Raw genomic sequence first — 14,390 nt, 5'->3', positions numbered from 1 at the left:
TTTGTTGACTTCCAATTGCACCATCATGAAATCTTATCCATTCAGAAAATTTCCAGCAATATTTGGACCAAAGGGACATACAGTGTATCATTAATCTTAACATCAACTGTGTTGAAGGCAGTCTTCTGAAGTCTCACCCAAAGTATGATCTTGGTTTTGTGCTATCTCTCATATGTACCCCTCTACAGAACTGAAGGGGGGAAGATTCTGTCCCGTCCTCAGTGTTGTTTGTTGTATGCTTCCCAGTATCCACATATTCAACACATCTGATTTTGTTGTTAAAAAGCCCTTGTTTGCTCTGAAAGAATGAAGAGAAGAAGGGAGACTAAAATTATCATTCTGATATTCATTAAATGCCTGAAAGGAGGAGAAGGTCTGTCAGTATTTAACTTTCTTTAGGTTAATGACAAGAACATGAAGGAAAATGTTGAGGAATCACTATGCTATAACAAGTGTACGTGTGCTCTGAGTGATCTTTGTGCTCTGAGACTCATTTCCCCACAAGTCGATATTTGGCCATAAAACGTGGACTTATTTGGTAAATGGATATGAATGGCAACAAGATGAGATCTTTTAGTCTCTGTTCTGTTTGGAAACTTGCAGTAAATCACACTTAAAATATCAGATATTTGGGTATTTTATTCAACAGAAAGAATGAGTCTGTGCTCTGCAACAATTCTCATTATTGTCTTTTGAATGAGAAAACAAACTATGCAAATGAAAGTTTAAAATGGAAGTGTTATAAGGTTCTCAAATTATGATTTTGTCAAATAACATTCAATGTATATGTAGTGTGTGCGATTTTTTTTTTTTTTAAGTCACAGAGATTTACAAAAAGAAAATGATCTTTAGGTACTGGGATATTCTGGGGAGCTAACTATGGAATTTTAGAACAGTTCTATTTACTTTTTAAAGTGAATTGATCACAGGTGTTTTTAGCAATTGATGCTTTCTCCTTTGTAGTTACAATTATGTATATACTCTATGAAATCAGAATTTAATCTCTGAAAATCTGTTTCTTTCATTGCTTTGTGAGAGTATCATCAGTTTAGATCTTTCTCACACATGTTGCTGATTATATCCTAACGAGGAAACATTTTTCAAATTCATAATTAAAAAAAAAAATGGAAACAATATATTCTGATTCTTCAGCTCAAGAAAGTAATGTGGGGTTTGCTTTATTTTGGATAGAATTCTTTCTTCATTATGTGCAAGTTTAATCCAAAGCACATTTTTCATTTCCCTCAAATTGACATTTTTAGTTTCAACATGCTTGGACAGAGATTTACCTCTATGAAAATTCTGCAGTACATTGTAAAAGTGCAAATTTTTATTACAGAAGAATAGTGTTGGTGTTTATCTATCCTATATAATTACGCAGGTAATAGTGCCCTATACATACTGATTTCAGGAGGCTTTTCCATCATAAAAATGGAGATGGAATGGACTGTAAATTATTTGATGTACGTATTTATCAGTATAGATTTCACTAGATATTTCAAAACTAGATTTGCTTTTTCAAAACTATCTAATAATTTTTTCAATTTACATTTCTGCCATGTTAACTAGTCTTGGCAACTCAACTTTATGGCTATTTCTGTAGGCAGCAGAAAATACTAATTTTATTCATTCTACGAGCATGTCTCTATAAATAGTCAAAATTGTATGTTTCATAACCATAAGAAAATGTAATATAAAATTTTCATTTGAACATTTTTTACTTCAATATAAACAGTCTTTGCTACGCTGACAAGGAATATTGGTGTTGAAATTATCAGCAATAATGGGGCAAGTTCTGTAACTGGCATTTAATACATACGTAGACATAAATGAATAAAAGATAGTAAAACTCCCCTGCTAGCCTTTTTTCTGTACTAAAAAAAATAATAATAAAAAAATCAATGTGCAGAACAATAGCAATTACAAGTGAAGAAGCAGTATGGAAGAAATTCCATGTGTAGTGCAGTGCAGGCATTTATAAATGCATGTGTGTGGAGCTTAGAGACCAAGTAATCAAAAAGGGTTTTTAATTTCAGGATTGGATGGAACCATTAGATTATATAGTTTGACCTTTTAGATGTAATAAATCTTGCCCTTTTACTTCACTGTACTGTGCCCCATCATATTAATGAAGCAATATCATTTTAATAAGAAAAATATCTAGATGGGAAAAAATGAAGACATTGTCCTCCTTATTTATTACTAGTCAGTTATCTATTATAAATAAATACCCAGTTTGGATTTGTCCAATTTCAACACATTTTGTGCCAGATACATTTAGGATTTCCCCCATATAAATTTGCTGTTTATTATGTTAACTGTACTCGTCAAAAATTAATATTCTTCTGTAAAAATCAAATTCAGTCTTTTCATTTGTCACTGCAAGTTCCTGTTTTCACAGTGACATTACTGAGACAAAGTAGTATGTTGGTGCAGTTCTAGCTACCAAACAAATTGTTAAACATTAGTATGGTTTTTTGTTGTTATTGTTGTTTTTGTGTTTTGTTTTGTTTTGTTTTTGCAGAGGGTCTGGTTAAAATGATTTGAAATCTACTCTTTGTTCTGTCTCATCTGCATTCCAAACCATTTCCAGTGGGCGTAATCACGTTAAATGAACTTCCTAATGTTTCTGAGAGTGAAACTCAAATATTTCCTTAAAGTGCAGAGCCAGTAGAAATATGCTATTTAATTTCGGAGTTTCGTTTGTGTGCACTGTTTATTTTAAATGCTACTGCTAATATTTTAATACTTGACAACTTTACAACTAGTACTCTCTTAGTAACTGAAATACTTATTAAATCTGTTAAGACATTTATACTTTGCAGGACTAATTCATAAAAGCCACTGGTAATGGGTAAAACAATAGGATAGCCAGAATTGCAACAAATCTGAAAAGTATGTTACTTTTTTCTTCCTCTTGCACTTCTTGCTCTTATTGGTAGGGCTCCATCAGCTTCAGTATTAGAGCACTTTACTGTCACTTTGTCAATGAGAATTCTGAGAACTTTTAAATAATTCTGATTTAAATATTGACTGATGCAATAATTAAACAGTTGTTGCCATATGGACAGACGTAAAGTTACACCCAGATCAAAAATAAGTCACTGGCAGGAAGAGTAAATTAAGCCAAGATCTTAGTTTGTACCAGGGAGGCATTTATCAAAATTTGAAAAATAATTACAGTAACAATTGAAAGCACTGCAAAGAATGGAAAATACATTTTCATCATACTGGGAACATTAAAAATGTTGCATTAAAAAGAAGAAAACCTCCTGATGTTAATGCAAAAAGCAAGATTATATACCACCGTATTGATTTAATGTAATTATTACTGCTGTTCAGTGGTTACTTAAATGGTTAGCTTAAGGTTAAGTAAGAGTAGTAGTAAAGAAAGAAGAAGTAGCAGAGGAAGAAACAGAAAGATAGAGTGGAATTTTATCATTAGGGTGGATCAATTATTTTTTCTCTGTGAGACTTTACGAGGTGCCCCATCATCATCCATAATTATCTCCTGCTACCTCAATAGCTGTTTCCCTCTTCCAGCAGCCAGACAGTTCTGCATCTACAGTGCTGCATCCAATTTATTTTTATGTTGTATTCTTCATTCAAGGAATAACAAAATGCTTTTCAAATAGAGACAGTGTTGCTTTTTTTTTTTTCATAAAATTTCCATTACTATTTTCCCCAGTGAATTTTACCAGGTGCGAACATTGTTCACTATAATGGTAGTATAAGATGTGCAACATCTAGATGTTTTTGACTTTCTGAATTGATACTGCTGTGTTGTAGTGAGCAAGTCAATATCAATGGGTCACAGATGGCATTAGTCTAATGGGAGATTTTAATAAGAATGTCTAAACAAAACATTTCTTCACTGGATGTTTCAGTATGTTCTGATGGGTATTTTAGTCCATATAAATTCCTGAGAGCTGCTATAGTTTGAGATTTTCTTTGGCTTCCCCTGAGGAATCTGCAAATGCTAGGACTTTTAAGATTACATATTCTCAAGATGATATAGAAGATTTGAATCATGAATTGTGGAGCATGTGCTATTTATTCTCATACTAATAAATGAGTCATTTTACACAAGAAAATTCAGAGGAGGAAGTTGACTACAGTGCAGCTTTTCTACTTGCCATAAGTTTTGTGACCTGTTCCAGCAGGACTGAGGAAAATCGAAGAGAAATTTTTTAACTATAGATCAATGACTAAAATTGAAATAATTATTTCAGCTGAAATGAGATGAACGTTTCGAGATGAGCACAAGTTTGTGCAGTATCTGTGAAATAGGGGAGATTTCTTGTAGATAGAGTCATGAATGGCAGAACAGAATCAGTTGTACAACAACTTTTATGCAAAGGTTAAAAACAAAATAAATGATGCCTGCTAGAGAATTCGGAACAGTAATTTTTTTTTCTTAGAACTTTATCTTTCAAATACTGCTGAGAAATAATGATAGAGGACATCATGTTTATTACTGCTATACACACCATATTGTTTTTAATCTAATTTGAGAAAACAGCATCTGCCTACAATTTTGTATTTACTATTGTAAAACATGATTTCTACTGTTCTTGATCTTTTGAAATGTTTTGCTTTAAACATTATCTTAATGGACATCTCATCACATTTGAAGAATCAGTGGAGGAAAACAGAGTTACTTCTCCTGTCAGAAGACTTCCAAAATATATGAACTCTTCCAAAAAGTTTGGTTGGATATAGGTACTTCTACTCCATAGTGATGGGATTGTTCCCAGAACAGTTCCCTGAGGAGCTACTAAGAGGAAATTTTATCCAGTGTTTTCTGAGACTGAGAAGTGATTTCAGTCACTGAATTAGGGCTGTAAGTGTATGGGAAGAACTCCAAAGCTTCCATATGCTCCTTATTTCCTTGGCTGTAAACTGTACTGCTGAGGGTGTATTCTTCTACGAATTTCTGTTGAATAAGGAAACATGATACCTAAAATTCAAGAAGAAAATCAATTCTTATGTGTTTGTTTTAACAGTAAATATAACAGTTAGTTAAAAAGAAAACATTTTCTTTCTTAAAGTGATAGTTTAAGCTAAACTATGACAAGCTTTATAAAGGAACAAGCCTGGGGACTCCTTATCCAGATGGTCATGCTAAATGATACAAATAATCATCTTAACTTACTCAGTAAGACATTACTTACCAAAAAATGATGTAATGATTAAAGACAGTGCACTTTCTGATTTTTATTTTATTTTTTTCCAAATTCAATGGCCTTTAGTACAATTTATTTAGAATGTTCAGAGCGTGGCTGTTATGGGGGAAGAGGAGGTTCTTATTCGATTTTTATTTTATTTGGCTTTGTATTTGAAGGAATCCATCTGAAACACTTTTTTCCATACTAACAAGAATAGTATGGCTAGTTATGGTGCTTTGGAAAATTCATATTTTTAAGCTGAATGGTGATTAGCACCTTTTTATTTTTGGACTTCTATAATATTTCTTTTCTTTTACCTTTGTATGTTGCCTTGAAGCTATAATCCTCACTGTTTAATATTGCATTTGATGTCTTACCTAGGTCTTTTCTGCCTTGCAACTCAGACATCAGGTGTTTGTGATTTCTGTAGGTCACTTCAATGTTACATTCATACTTCATTCTTTTAGGCAATCTGTGCTTTGAACAGAAGCAGCAATTTGTAGTTTCATTCTGTACCTTTAGTTTCATTTCCTTCATTTTATATTGCTTTATTGGGCTTCCCAGACAGCTTTTCATGTCTTTAAGTTTTCTTGGAGGATCAGCACTTCATTTTTTATAATCATGTTGTGAGCTGTAGAGGGGCTAGGATTACCATATACCTGAAGAAACATGGTATTTCTCTTTGCCAATGGCATAAATGTGAACGGGTGTAGCAGTGATTTGGGGGAAAAAAATAGTATACCAAAAGAAAATGTTTCTTGAATCAAAAAAGCATTACAAATAAGTTGTGGAGAGCAAATGGTAGTTTAAGCAGCATAAACTTCTGTCTGTGGCCTTTCTGTAAAGAGTTGTTAATCTGTAATCCAAGAACTAGCGCAATGTTGGTTCTGCACTGCCAAACTATTCTATTCCCTATCTGACACCTTCAGTAGTTTCATCTTTTGACCAACATCAGTAAATACTGTGGTAGAGGGATGTCTATCTCTGATGTGGAGATATTATACTGAACTATCCGCAAAATACTTCTCGGTATATAGGATTAGTGCTATGTCACCATTTAGCCGCTAGGATTAGCACTGTTCTAATAATTCCTCTGAATGATGATGTGTATGTCTGGTTTGCTCTGATGTCTGATCAGGCTCAGGACGAATAGCCATGTTATCTGTTTTGCACCCTGTGTACATGGCATGTGTGGCCATTAATTACCCCTAAAGCATTCTGTGCTAAGAGCTGAGAGTGCTGATAATTGTTTTCCAAGCCAACAGAAAGAGATAAAAGAAAAGATACTGTTCCCAAACTAGTCTATTTATTATTCTATTAAAGGTAGCAAATATGTTAATTTTCAGTGAACTCTAATGGAAACCTTTTCCAAATATCTGATATGATATTTCCGCTGAGAATTAACATTACCTTGAACATTATCAAGGCAAAATGAACCCATCGTTCCTTAGAGGAATTTACATAAAAATGAAGCTATTCCACCCCCATGTTGTAAGTAATACAGTAATCTACTCTTTATACTCCCTTGGCTTTTTAAGCTTTTTCAAGACTGTTGTACAATACAACACACTTGATTTAAATAAACTGGTTCTTGATAAAAACAAGGAGTCTGGCGGAGCATTTCTGTAATTGTATGATGTCAGAATAATGGGCAGAGTATTCTGCACAGGAAAACTGGCACAATTCCATTGACTTCAGTGCAGTTTTATGAATTAATGCCAAAATCCAACAGCTGTAGATTTAAGTCTCAGCAGGCCTCGTATGTGAAGACTGGACATGTTGGTGTTAATAGCTTTGTTTAGCTTTAAATTGATAAAAAAAACAATGGGAGTTTGATCCTTCCAAAGCAGGAACCAAGGATTTCAGCCTCAATAAAGTTACTTCCATCCAAGGGTGCTGCAAAATTTTTAATATACGATTAATATACTTTCTGTCTGCCCCTCAATAGTGACAAAAAAGTTTCAAAGAAATTCAGGAGAGAAGCAAAATGGAAAGAAGTAGTTAATTATGATTTATAAATGTATTAACTTGCTGAATATTCTAATGAACCAAAGCAGGAATTTAATTTTAATGCTTTTCAACTGAGAAATATTGCAAAAAATGCAGCCTATGGAAAAAAAATATACAACTGTCAAATCACGGTTTTCAGATCAATAAAAAATTTAACCTTTTAAACCTTCATGTCATTTGCTTGCTTTTAGATAAGTGAATGAAAGTGACAGAATACCAACATGGTATAGCTGACGCTGTGAAGAATCACTATCACTAATACTTTGTCAGTAGGAAATGCCAGTGGAGAAAACCATAACTCAGCCACAAGTCTGCCTGGAGAAGGGGTTCCCCAAAGTTTTGTTACTGGTGAGCAGCATCTGCAGTGCTCCCCACAAATCTCCCTGTGTGTGCAGATGATGGAATCAGGGTAATATATGGCAAAATGTGGATGGAAAAAGTCAGTATTTTGAAAAAAATACACATTATTTTTTAATGCATCTGCATATATATTTTTTTACTTTGGCACCCTCCCTGTGCATTGTTCTCTACAGCAGCATCTGCATAAGGGTAGGAGACAGTTGATAAGCACAATGTCCTAGAGGAGAGGTGCTCCTGAGCCACAGCTGCTGCTCACCAGGGTAGGTGCTGAATTGACAGACATAGACCAAATGTGACTGCACTGTGCAAAGCTGTAATTTAGATACAGCTCTCTATAGTAATGATGTCTTGGGGCTGGCAATGAAAGGATATAGTCTTGATAGTTTCACTCCCTAAATCCAGATTTGGATCTAATAGCAACAGAAGCTTTGCTTTGGAATAAGTGAGCTGTTAGAATCACAAATTAATTCATGTGTAAAAGTGCCCTTTCCTAAGGCACTTTGTTTGATGACAATGATAATACAACTTTGTATTATGGTGATAATACTTTGCATTTCCTTGGCATCTTTCATCTCAGGATTTCAAAGCGCTTCACGAATGTAATGAATCATGCCTCACGACACCCTTGTAAAGGAGATGAATGACAAGTCTCATTATAATTGCTTTGTTATGGAGACAGATTTTTAGAATTTATATTTAATGGAGTTACGGTACTTTGCTTGTTGAGAAGGCAGTATGTAAGTTTTTAGTACATTGGCAAGTCCATTGATTCTTTAGACAGTGTTTCATTTTCATTTAGATTACAAGGTATTTTTTCCTTTTTCTGTGATATGGATCATCATTCCGTAGATTAGTATGGTTAAGAACACGATTAAGTTTGCTTCTTGTTCTTTTTGACTTGCCACTTCATAGTATTTTAAAGTGTTTCTAAAAAATGCACTATCTCCTTACCTTGGTCACAAGTTTTTCACCTTTAGAAGCCACATATAACTCACCCCTCTATACACTAAAATTAAGTTGGTTGGGTTTTTTTTGGTTGTTGATTTTTTTTATTTTTATTTTTATTTTTCAAAACTTAGCCATCACCAGAGACTTCTATTTTTGTTGTTTTTGTTGTTGTTTGTATTAATGCCCTAAACACCCACCAGCCTCCTCAATGGCTTTCCTCTGTTTTGCATAACTATTTCATTAATTGAGGTAAGCCTGTTTGTGTATGTGTTTTTGGGACATAGATCAAATCTATTTGTTTTTTTCTGGCACTGCCTTATGAAGACTGCAAAACAATAACATATTTTTGTTTTCCACTAAATATATGTTATGTTATGATGACCAACATTATACATTTTTCTGTTTATTTTTAACTATTTCAGTAATTTTCTACTTACTTAACAATTAAAAAAAAATCTAACTTGGTCTTCATTGTTTAGATACTTAGGTTTTCAAATATGTGCCTTCAAGGACTTTGATTACAATACAATATTCTGATGACTGATGAGGCTTAGCTGTTATTCTATCCAGAAAATGGATAATGGTGTGATGACACTGTTATTTTTAACATCATGCTGCTATTAATAGAACTCCACTTAACCATCTCCATCAATCATCAGATGTCATATAAACTGCACCATGAATAGATAGAAATTTGTGCTCAAACTTCATTTGTGTCATTATAAATGTTTGTTTTTACACATTTAAACTGCTGCCTTTTCAAGTGTCATTGGTTTTTACATATCTAATATGTATGAAGATTGATAAAAATATGCTGGCTTTTTTTTTTTCTGGAATATGTACATAATGAAAATATATTCACTCTGGATATGTATTATCATGAGAACCCATCCATAAATTCCTGAAGAACAAACTCATGAAAATATTATGAAACCAGTGAACTTCATGATTTGAAAGTTCAGTGGAATATTTCTGTGCACATCGTTATCTCACTAATTGATGGAACCACTCTTAGGTGTTCTCATAAAACTTATACTGAGTAGTAAACTAATTTTTCCATTCTGCAGGCTGCAGGAAACAGTTCAAACAGCTATTTTTTCTTGGTGAAATGAAACTCGCAAATTATTTATACAACAGAACTAAGTGCTGTATTCTGCTCAGAGGTCATTGCAGCTAGATTTTAACCATGTAGATTTTAAAAATGATTTTAGCTACATTTCATTTTGTTCTTCAGTTAGAAATAGCATTTTCACACATCTTGTGTAAAATACATGAAAGCAATATATTTTCTTTTCTAAAATGCTTTCCTTCCCCATTTCCTCTCATTCAAGCGTGCACTCTGGATTTAATGGCAGTTTACCTATGATTTGTTGTTAAAATTTTAATTTAGTATTTTGACTAATAAAAAGAATTAAACTTCAAGTGAATCTATTATAGAAATAAACATTCTAAACCATAGATAATTGAAACAAGTGAACAAAAAAGGACATGTGAATTAATGCCAAATTAGACACAGAACTGAAAATTTTGTGCTGAAAAGAAATATTATTTTTATTAATTGGTTGTATAGTTGGATTTTTGCAAAAGCTGAAGTGCCAAGTGCTCCGAAAGGTGACTTCGAATTGCAAAGATGGAGTGTCAAGAGTGCTATTTGCTTTTGGACAATGAGGTGAAATGCATATAGACTATGTATATAACTCCAGGCTACACAGACTATATTGTAAAAATAATTTGTATTTAATGGACACTATTCAGAAGTGTCATGTGGGATGTGTTTGTGTACATGGTATATAATTTTTATTTAAATAGTGAATAAAAAATAAGAGTATTTTATTTCCTAGTGACAACTTTGCTCCCAGAGAACAAAGTTGTGTTGACATTTGAATACTTTATGTAGTCTTTTATAGCAGGCTCCCCAGCCTCAATGCCTGATTTCAGGGTGTAATTTCTCTAGGCAATAGAAAATAAGCTATTTTACTCTGTATGTGCATTTTATTTCAGAAAAGCTGTGACATAATTGTATGAAGTGTGAATTAGAGCATTGTTGCCTTTACTGTCCAAATACTGAGAAATCACTTCACTTCTCAATTACAGAAGATGCTTTCTTTAAGACTTTTTTTCTAATCCAAATTTAAGGGTAATAAATTTTGGAGACATCTTCATATTACGCCACTGTGTATTGCTGCATACTTAATGTAGGATGTCTGTATGTAGTTTAGATTATTTAGAACTTGGTATCTTTAAAATCTTAGCATTTCAGTTAGTGCAGTAGCTCCCTGAAGAGGATGATTTACGGTGCTTGATTTTCAAGGTGAAAAATGCAAAAAAATGTGTTTGTCTTCTCTGTGTGGATGTTATTCAATACTTCTGTACACATAACCATCATAGTTTTACTCAGAAACCATATGTGCCTTTGCCCAACTTCATGGTTATTCATTTTGTACATGCGTGCATAGATATACTGAATGGACACAATACTAAAAATTGCAGGTGTGGTTTGGGAATGTGGCATTAACCTCTTATCAAAAAATCTGTTATCTGTAGATCAACACCAGAACAGAATTCACTGTTTGTTAATCAATTCTTTGAGATTCTCATTTATTGAGGAGAAGTTATCAGATGAGCCTATGACTTTCAGAGGAGAAGATGGATATTGTGTCTTCTTAATGCCAGATGAGAAATTAATTTGGGTGAAATGAAAATCAACTTCTTCCTCAAGACTTACAAGTTAGATTGTTGCACTCATCTCTCTGATGCTCTTAAAAATATGCTGCAAATGGCAGTATAACATCACAGACCTGCAAGAAAAAATACATTTTCAATTAAATTCTATAGGAATATGATGTTATGAATTACGAAAGAAAGGAGGATGAAGTACTTTCTTTATATCGTATGAATTAATATTCAGATGTGAAAGTGCTGAATTCAGTCTTGTGTCCAGCAAGAAGCAAAATAACTCAGATCTGTCTTCTGAGCTGATTTCAATCATATGAACAAGAATTAAATATTTGACATTTTCAGGGATGTTGAAATATATATACCCGTGCTCAGAGCCTCTGCACAAGGTTTTACTGAATAGCTAAAAGAATAATGTAAACCTCTCCAATAACTGTAATGGAATGAATCCAGCTACATAGACATAGTCTCACAGATACCCATGGAGTTCCCTTCCTCTTGCTTGCAGACATACGTGTTCTGTTACGCTCTGCCATGATACTTGGTTTCACTGCCAACTTTCAGGTCCTTAAAACAGGTTCTTTTGGCAGCTGCAAATGCTCTTATCAGCAACTGCATTTGAAATTTATCCAGCGCTCAGACAGTGGTAAAATCTTGCAAATTGAAAATCCTTGGATCTCCTGGGATATCGCTGTTTAAGATCATGTTTAATCTCCTTTTAATATCCCCTCAGCAGTTTGATCCTGATCTCACAGTGATGTAAATTCAGCTCTCCTGAAGTCAGTGTAAAACCTAAGAAAACCAACGCTGTTTCTTTGGAATTATGGCATGAGAGCAGAATCTGGAATAGCATCTTTATGTTTTATCTCATGGACATAAACAGTGGAAAATGTGTGAAATGTGTAGTCTTGCTTCTTCATCTTTACTAGCCAAAAATGTTTGATTTTTTTGAGCTTGGTATGAAGAATAATTACATTTATAATTAATTGGTTATATTCTCCAGCTTCTTTATTTCATCTGTTTGTAATTCTTTACTTTGCAATTCTCCTATAGAGAACTTGTCTGTTAACTTTGTCTGGACAGCTAATATGCTACCATATAGTTTCTGTATGACATAAAAATTGAGTTGTATAGCCAGGACTCCGTTCACAGAAGGGGATAGGGAGACTCCACTGAGATAAGTGAATACTAATATCTGAGGAGTCTAAATGGTCATTTTACTTTCTTGTGCATATGCTCTTTCAATTTTATACCAATCTTGGTCCAACAGGGTGCCAGATGTTGGAAAACATGATGGGCAGCAATGGGAGATAACATTGACTTCTTTCTGAAATGCTTCAGAAGGCATCCACTGTCCAAAAAATGCTTAGAAAATACAAGGAGAGTCAGTATAATAGCTGAATCTCTAAAAGCAGAAAGCAGCTACAGAGAACCTTGAGCAGGTTACTGCACTGGAGAGGCTTGCAGGTACTGCTTTCCATGGAAATGAGTTCATCTAGATGCTAAACAGTGAGGGCTACTTGTGCATTCTTAGACCACAGCAGCGGAAAATGGAGAAAGATGAGACTTTCTCTGTGTATGTATCATGGAAATGAAATCATTTTCCATGGATTAAGGGCTCTGCAGATCCAGAACATCTGTAATTTTCTCTGATACTTCTAGGAATGAGCCCCTGAGATGTGTTAAATGGTATGAAATGCTTATGTGAAGCATTTCTTTGTATTCTATAATCTGAACGCAGGCTGAAGAGGCCTAGTTCACATGGAAATTTGCATTAGTTTCGTAATTAATTAGGCAGTTTTTCTTCCTTTGTTGAATTACATTGGTGTATTGAATTTTCAGATGTTACATATTTTACTTCTAGTTGTATTCGACAGTGTGTCAGTATAGTTTGAGCATGTTTTCCACAATACATTAACAACCACAGTAATTCATGGGAAAACCTGACATTGTTTGATGTTTTAAGCATCTGTGTTAATTTGCCTTCTGATTTTGAAAAATTGAAGGTAAACAGTAAGACATCTCAGATATTGAATCAAGAAAAGATTTGTGTTATTTTTTCTCTTAAAAGTAGAAAAAAGTTAACAAACTTGAAAAACAAATAAACCAATAGGATCAAATGATGAGTCAGCTAACATTTATTTTATAAAGTTGTATTTCTCATTGGTGTCTTTATGGAATACACCTGGGATAAAAATCTTGAATTTTAAATATGGAAACATAATAAATTAAACTGATATCCAAAATATAAGTTGCATAAGGATTTTTTACATTAGTTTACATGACATTTGAAGTGATCTCATCCCATAATAGTGGTAGTATATTTGTAGTGGCTGTTTGACCATGTGGATGCTCAATGAATCTATGTGATGAGTTGATAGGAGTGCTGAAGATGAGCCAACATGTCTTCTCATCAGTATGTGCTGGTTGCCCACTGCATAAAAACAGCTTGTTCAGTCCTATCCCATGTGTGAATGCTGCAAAGCTGCTGGGCCTGATCCAGAGCTTGCTGAGGTCAAGGCAAAGCCTTTCACAACTCTTGTAGTCATTGGACGTGCCATATCAAGATCTCTCTTCTCAAATTCCTCCACATTTTTAACCTGAATGTTTGCATGGATTTCTAACAGATAGACATGTCTAACAGGACACAATTTTTTTCTTAGAAATCTGGAAGGGTACCTATCTAGACATCAATTAAAGATAAATGTATATCTGAGATTCCTGAAGGAGAACCTATCATTTTTCAATATGGCTTTTATCACTTCTTAGTATGTAATTTATAACCCTTGATCTACTTGTATATAAAACAGAAAATGAAGTGCAATATTTTTTTATGTTATCAGGAAATTTAGGAAAAAATATTACAGGCTCTTCAAATAGTTATCTGAATTCAAGCAAAACAATGCTTATTATGCATTGGATTTTAAAAAAAAAAATATGCTCTTTTATTTAACAATCAATGAAATTTTAAACCACATGGCAGGTTTATAGTAAAGCAGTGACATTTCATTTTTCAACAAGTTTAATAAGTGAGATTGTTTTCCTGTTTTGTGATTGATTATTGTGTGAATCATCTAATGTTTTTAGTTATGACTCATCTGACAAACTGTAAAGTCTAGTTATATTTTTATCTTCTGATAAAAGCAATATTAAGAAATTATAATCTTGTGGACTTTAAATAGTCAAGCAAATCTATATTTCTTCTTATAACATTTTTATTCACTTCAG

The sequence above is a fragment of the Cyrtonyx montezumae genome, unplaced genomic scaffold (genome assembly GCF_038088225.1).
Source record: "Cyrtonyx montezumae isolate F1298 unplaced genomic scaffold, pur_monq_1.0 scaffold_17, whole genome shotgun sequence".
NCBI lineage: Eukaryota > Metazoa > Chordata > Aves > Galliformes > Odontophoridae > Cyrtonyx > Cyrtonyx montezumae.
This window is presented reverse-complemented; position numbering follows the sequence as displayed.